Genomic DNA, 7,678 nt, shown 5'->3' with positions numbered 1-7,678 from the left:
TTTCGCAGATGACACAAGAATAAGTAGAGAAAATTACTTGTGATGAAGATAGGAACGCTCTCCAAAGAGACCTTAACAAAGTATATGATTGGGCAGAGGTAAATAGGATGGTATTTAACTCTGATAAATTTGAATCAATAAATTATGGAGACAGAGAAAGAAAGCTATATGCATATAGGGGACCTAATAATGAGACAATCACAAATAAGGAAGCAGTTAAAGACCTTGGTGTGATGATGAATAGGAACATGTTATGCAATGATCAATAGCAATTCTGTTGGCAAAATGTAAAGCAAAAATGGGAATGTTGTTACAGCACTTCAAAACAAGAAAGCTGAACACATGATTATGCTTTATAAAACATATGTTCGTAGTCCACTTGAATATTGCAATATGATATGGTACCCACACTATCAAAAGGATATTGCACAAATAGGGAGTGTACAAAGGTCCTTTACAGCTAGAATAGAAGAAGTTAAAGACCTTGAATACTGGGAAAGACTACAATCCTTAAAATTATAGTCTAGAAAGGAGAAGAGAACGCTACATGATAATTCAGGCATGGAAACAGATAGAAGGAATAGCAGAAAATATCATGGAACTAAAAATATCAGAAAGAGCAAGCAGAGGTAGATTAATAGTGCCCAAAACTATACCAGGAAAAATAAGGAAAGCACACAGGACATTAATCCACTACGCACCAGCATCGATAATGCAGCGTCTATTCAATGCGTTGCCAGCTCATCTGAGGAATATATCAGGAGTGAGCGTAGATGTGTTTAAGAATAAGCTCGACAAATATCTAAACTGCATCCCAGACCATCCAAGATTGGAAGATGCAAAATATACCGGAAGATGTACTAGCAACTCTCTGGTAGACATTAGGAGTGCCTCACACTGAGGGACTGGGGCAACAACCCGAACAGATGTAAGGTCTGTAAGGTAAAGGTCTCTCTCTATCTCTCTCTCTCTCTCATATCTCAGATATGTAAGAGACATAATTTTTAATCTCTCGGCACAGTTCTCTCTCTCTCTCTCCTTCTCCTCTTTCTCTTTTCTCGTCCTCTCTCTCTCTCTCTCTCTCTCAACACAATCGTTGGAGGAAGATTATGTTACTCTCACATATGAGCTCTCTCTCTCTCTCTCTCTCTCTCCTCTCTCTCTCTCTCTCTCTCTCTCTCTCTCTCTCTCTCTCTCTCTCGCAGATATGTAGGAAGAAAATAATGTTAATCTCTCGCAAGAGTTCTCTCTCTCTCTCTCTCTCTCTCTCTCTCTCTCTCTCTCTCTCTCTCAAATTGGCTCTTCTGTGCACACCTGATGACTTCCGTAGTAAAATGGAAAGCATTATTGTGTACTACCTAAGGGTGACTTCATATCAAAATTTGTTTCTTTTGTGCTTGACATCGTTTTGACGGATCGAGTGTCATTAATTTATGAATTTTTATAATCCCGTAACTAGTTACTGACGTTAGGGGAAAGTAATGTTAGGTAATACGTAAAGGCAAACTTTTCTTTACGTCCTTTGTAGCTTCGGGGCCTGGCCTGTTGTAGATATGTCTCTGTAACTATTTTCATGTCTACCTGTTATTTGTTCGTTGTGGCTCTCGGATCTGTAAACCTGAGTATCATTCTGTGGTCAGATCTTGGATGGTTTGGCATCAGTGAATATTTCTGCGCTGGACGGGTCGGTTACGTGCTCACCTAACGATTCGGTAATCCTGAGTTCGGGTTTCCGCTCTGCCAACGTGGAATGAGAGGACTTTGTTTCTGGTGATTAGAAATTCATTTCTTGATATAATGTGGTTCGGATCCCACAATAGGCTACAGGTCCCGTTGCTAGGTAACCAGTTGGTTCCTAGCCACGTAAAAAAATATTTAATCCTTCGGGCCAGCCCTAGGAGAGCTGTGAATCAGCTCAGTGGGCTGTTTAGACTAAGATATACTTAACTTTATTTTGGCGCCAGTGAATGCTGGCGTCGTTTGTAATGAATGCTGGCATCATTGTTACTTCCGTGACCATCTTCAGGCACAAACAGAAACCTGGGGATCGGAACTCAGTTACACGAGGCCCGAAAATTCGACATCGATACCAACAGCGTGAGACTTTCGATGATTAAAAACTCTAGGTAACAATTCTCATTGCCAGTAATCCCCATTCCTCCCTCCGTCTCCGTCTCTCGATCTCTTCGAGAATTACTTAGTCTCTTATTTGGAATATCACCATCTTTCATATTAGATTTGGTTGACATATCTGGCGGTCTTATTCCCTCCATGCCCACCCTCTCTTTAAAGCATCCTTGCCGTCCACACGTGATGACTTTCTCAAGATGTTTATTACATTCTCGTGTAATACACGATTTCATTATCTGTTAAAAATCGTTGTTTCTTTTGTGGATGACAATCTTTTGTTATTATGTCAAGTTATAATGGCATTTTCTTAGAATTTCTTTTTCTGGTTTCCGCTAGAAAATTGCAAGGGATGGGCAAAGTTTCCTAGAAATGTTCGCATAATACCGGCGCCAGTTGCCCCCCCCCCCCCCCCCTCTCTCTCTCTCTCTCTCTCTCTCTCTCTCTCTCTCTCTCTCTCTCTCTCATATGTTAAGGAAACCAGCATTGTGTAACATATTTAGAGGGTAATATTTTCTTATGCGTTGCAAAGCTGCCATGCGTAATTGGTTGCTGTTTGATATTTAGCAACTTCATAATTCATATTATTTACATTTAAGGTTTCCTCATGGGACTGATAAACTTGAGCATCATTGGGTTTGTCAGTACTTGGATGGGTGACCATCAATGTATTTATTCGTATACTTGCAACTGACCATGAGGATCGGGCTTCTACACTAAGTCATAACAAGTCCCAAGGACCCATCAAAGTTGGTGAGTGCAGGAGTTTAAAAGGATATTGCTAAGGCTCGCTAACTTTTCCGGCAGTCTTCCAAATTGCTTTGCCAATTCTCTCTCTCTCTCTCTTCTCTCTCTCTCTCTCTCTCTCTCTGGATAATGTTAATAACGGAATTCATTATTCGTCTCTCTATCATATTCTCTTTTACTGTATTTGAAGTAATTTGTCTTTCTCATTTATATAAATTTCCAGAGCTCTCTCTCTCTCTCTCTCTCTCTCTCTCTCTCTCTCTCTCTCTCTCTCTGGGTAGTGTTAATAACGGAATTCATTATTCGTCTCTCTATCCCATTCTCTGTTGTTGTATTAGAAGTAACTTGTCTTTCTCATCTGCATAAATTTCCCGAGCTCTCTCTCTCTCTCTCTCTCTCTCTCTCTCTCTGGATAATGTTAATAACGGAATTCATTATTTGTCTCTCTGTCCTATTCTCTGTTGTTGTATTAGAAGTAATTTGTTTTTCTCATTTATATAAATTTCCCGAGCTCTCTCTCTCTCTCTCTCTCTCTCTCTCTCTCTCTCTCATTCCATGGAGTGAACAACTTTTACTTTGAACTTTTACATATTCCGTAAGCAATTACGAAGCTGATTGTTGAACTTTCTTTCTTTCTCTGTGTGAAAGTTACAGACTTATCTCCAAATTAGACTTGGGAATTGCTATGCTCAATTGCCCCTCTTCGTTGGTTCACCCAAAATTTACGGATTCTCAATTACTGTTTCATCATTGCGAGGCAGTTTTCAGTCTTTTAGGAATCGTTCATCTTCTGTGGATTTAAAAACCAGTAATCAGAAGTTTGCAGAAGTTCTCTCTACCATAATCATTTTGACCAGCCTCTTAATCTCACAGGCCACTCGCCAGACTCATGGGGTTTGGTGGAATTTTTCTTAGTTGCTTCTCTGACAAAACAAGACGTTAACAGTTCGTTTAAGCTGCGTTTTCCCTTAATAAAAATGATAATTGATCGACTGATTTGATTGTATTAATTTGGCTATACTTCATTGCTAAGTGTGTACTTCGTCTGCCGCCATCACTGATTTTCTAGATAGGAATTTTTAGGTAATGTGAGTTAGCCCTGAGGGATTCCGAACTTTCTAAGCATATTTTCATTTTTTTAAAGATATCTAAGAATCACAGTAGCACCATATTGGGAATCATTAATTCGTGAATGCGTATGTTAGTATTATTTTGTTCTTTGCTGATGTTTATGAACCGAAATATGAATTTCGCTATATCTTGTGGTAACATGCCCATGGCTTCCTAGTATTCGTAAAAAGAAAATAAATAAATAAATAAACTAAAATAAATAAACTAAATAAATAAATAAATAAATAAAATAAAAATAAAAGGGATCCAGAATATTTGGAAAATATGGAAGCAGTTCCTGGGAACTTTACATCAAATAAGCATTCTTGTTATAACTGTATTTCTGAGGAATGCGCCTGAAGTTTTGCAACGATGTTATGGAGGAATTGTGGTTCTCTCTCTCTCTCTCTCTCTCTCTCTCTCTCTCTCTCTCTCTCTCAAATGTCATGCACACATCTTAAACCATTGGACGTTTACAGATAATCGGCGATGACTTTTTTTTTTTTTTTTTTTTTTGGGGGAGTTTAAACCATTTCTTCCTTCTTCGTTTCTTTCTTTACTTATTTATTTTCTCAATAATTTTCCTATATGAGAGCTTTGCCTTTACACTTGTTTATTTTACGAAAAGAAAATCTGTACAAGGTGGTTACAGTAACGATCACGAATAATATTGTTATTTTAATGTCACGGGTAAACTATAATTGTATTTAAGATATTTTATTTAAGTTGCAATGACTGTTTTCAGTGCGCGAGAATCAGTGCATGTAAAACATTAAGTAAAAGCTTTAGTTAGCTAAAACCTACTATGTCTAAAGAGAGCAGCCACTGAGTATGAATATAAACATAGTAGTTTTAACTCTTAGTGATATCATTTTAGAACTTTGGTTTGTTGGAAGAAACTTTTACAGATGTGGGGGGTATTTTAATTTTTTTTAATGAGCTATTTATTCACCTACATTTACATTAACGCGTGATTGGAATAACTTGCATTAAAAAAATTTTGAGCAATCGCCTTTATTGTTGAAACCCGTTTACGACATTTTTTTATTACAAAATCTTTATAAAGCCTCAATTAAATGCTAATTCCCCTGAATAAAAAAAAAACAATATCAGATTTAGTAATTTATGCAAGTGCCCTCTAGTTTATCTGTTTATCTATTTTTTAGTAAGTGGGATTTCTTCTTTCTGTATTTCCCTTGACTTCTCTTCACTTCTTCCTAATGAACACCATATTCTTTGGAAGCTTGAATTTCAGGTCAGTGGTGCCTGTGGGCTTGTTCCGTATGAATATGTTTCATCTACAGAATAATAATAGATGTAATATCAAATATTTTTACCAGGACGTAAAATCATGATTCATTATTTACTAGCTATTGTTTCAAAGATGATACCCAGCAGATTGATGATTGTCGGGTTTTTATTTATTTATTTATCGAGACTTAAACCTTAAGTGTGATCTGGACCCATTCATCATTTCCAACGATGTGACTTAGGGAAGTAGTTTGGCATCATCTGTAGGTTTTTGAAAGTGAGAATGTATAGACTTTGCATGGCGTATAAAGAGGGACATCTGAAGCCATTTATCATTCCCACAATGTGACTCGAGGTAGTACTTAGGCATCTTTTGTGGGTTCTTGAAGGTGAGAATGTATAGACTTTTCATGGCCTGAGCTACCGAAGGGTCATAAAATCCTGAATAAGGAGATTTTTAAGTTAATTGGTAAGGCGTCAATCGGTGTTTATTAAACAGACGGTTCTCCTGTTCAATGACCAGAACGCGTCAGCTCCTCCGTAACCCCCCCCCCCCCCCCCCCCCCCCCCCCCCCCCCCCCCCCTCTCTCTCTCTCTCTCTCTCTCTCTCTCTCTCTCTCTCTCTCTCTCTCTCTCTCTTCGCTGAGCCATCGTACTCTGACGTCATATCTTTCTTTCTCATTTATGTTTAAGTGTATACGTATACATTTTAGGTCTCTTTTACATATATTGTACACAGAATTTCTGGAAACGAAAGTAAAGGAAAGTTTACCTCATAAGGAACGCTTCCTCATGTGCGCTGCTGCTGCTGCTGCTCTCTCTCTCTCTCTCTCTCTCTCTCTCTCTCTCTCTCTCTCTCTCTGCTATGTATATATATACACTATATATACACTATATATATACTATATATATCTATATATATATATATATATATATGTATGTATGTATGTATGTATGTATATACATATATACACATACATACATACATACATATATATCTTATATATATTATATATTATATATATATATATATATATATTATATATAATATATATATAATATATATATATATATATATATATATATATATATTATATATATATCCCCAACGCCCCACAAGACATCCTGCCTATCCCAGGCTCCACCTTTTAGTCCGTCTCATCCTTTTATCCCAATGACCGAGTTTTATCTGTAAGTCAACTCTCTCTCTCTCGTCAAGTCTGCTGTATATATATATAAGTGTTTTACTTATTTCAGAAAAAACTTACGTGAACATACTATGCTGCGGAGTTTAAAATACCGCTTGTCATGCTCCGACTGGAGTTCTCTTTAAAGAATTGAAAATTCGTTATTAATATCCGGGAAAATATTGCAAAAAACTGGTTCTTGCCGTAGATGTAGGTCGTATCGACGTTATATGGAAAATAGGAAAATGCCTTCTGTAATTCCCCAGGGCATCACAGTTGGTGACTGATGGATTTCAAGTCATGTCTCCGAAAAGTTCGGTTTCTCCAGAAATGTTGATTGCTCCTTCCAATGGATTTTGGTCCTGATAATTTTTTTTTTTCTAAACAGTATAAACTTTAAAGGCTTTGCATGACGGAACGATGATTTGATAAGGAAATGAAACGAAGTTGAACGGAGGCTTTATGGTCACCTTTTCCATAATGATTTCGTACTAACACGATCGACCATCCAGATTTGCAGGATGCAAATTTGCTCGGAGCGGTTGACCTTCAAGGAGGCATGCGCTGTCACCGAGCTTTCTAGTTAATACCCTGATAATGCCCCCGAGTCATCTTTGAAATTGGTGTGGGGGCAAGAGAGAGAGAGAGAATAGGAGCACAGAGAGGAGGATGAGAGAGAGAGACGAGGAGAGAGTTGAGAGAGGATGAGAGAGACGAGATGAGAGAGAGAGAGAAAAGGCTAATAGCGCCGAGACACACAAAGGGCTTTTCCCCAGATCAAATTTAAAGATGCTGTCTCCTTTGTTTTTTTTGGGTTGGTCTCTGTGTGTGTGTTTATGTGCGTTGCTCCGCGTTCTTATCAGTTTTAATGTTGGTATGTTCTTATTTATTGGCTTATTTCGTAAAGAGAGAGAGATGAGAGAGGAGGAGTAGAGAGAGAGAGGGAGAGAGAGACGAGAGAGAGAGAGAGAGAGAGAGAGAGAGAGAGAGAGAGAGAGAATTTTATAGGTCTGCTTTTTCAATAAACGTTGTTTATGAGTTTTTCCATTCCGCGGTGGTTATAAAAATGAACATTATTGTAATTGTAAGTTTGTTTGTGACATTTTCTGACGAAAAACAGTTGAAATGTGATCACTTACATTATGAAGATTTTGTTATTTTTATCCGAGTACTCGTGTTTGATTGTATTTTTGAATTTATTTTGTGGCCCAAAAGGATAATTGTAGAGTTCGTAAATAGAAGAGGAAAGAATTATT

This window comes from Macrobrachium nipponense, chromosome 3, assembly GCF_015104395.2.
Source record: "Macrobrachium nipponense isolate FS-2020 chromosome 3, ASM1510439v2, whole genome shotgun sequence".
Classification (NCBI taxonomy): Eukaryota; Metazoa; Arthropoda; class Malacostraca; order Decapoda; family Palaemonidae; genus Macrobrachium; species Macrobrachium nipponense.
The sequence above is the reverse complement of the archived record's forward strand: the minus strand, read 5'-3'. Positions refer to the sequence as shown.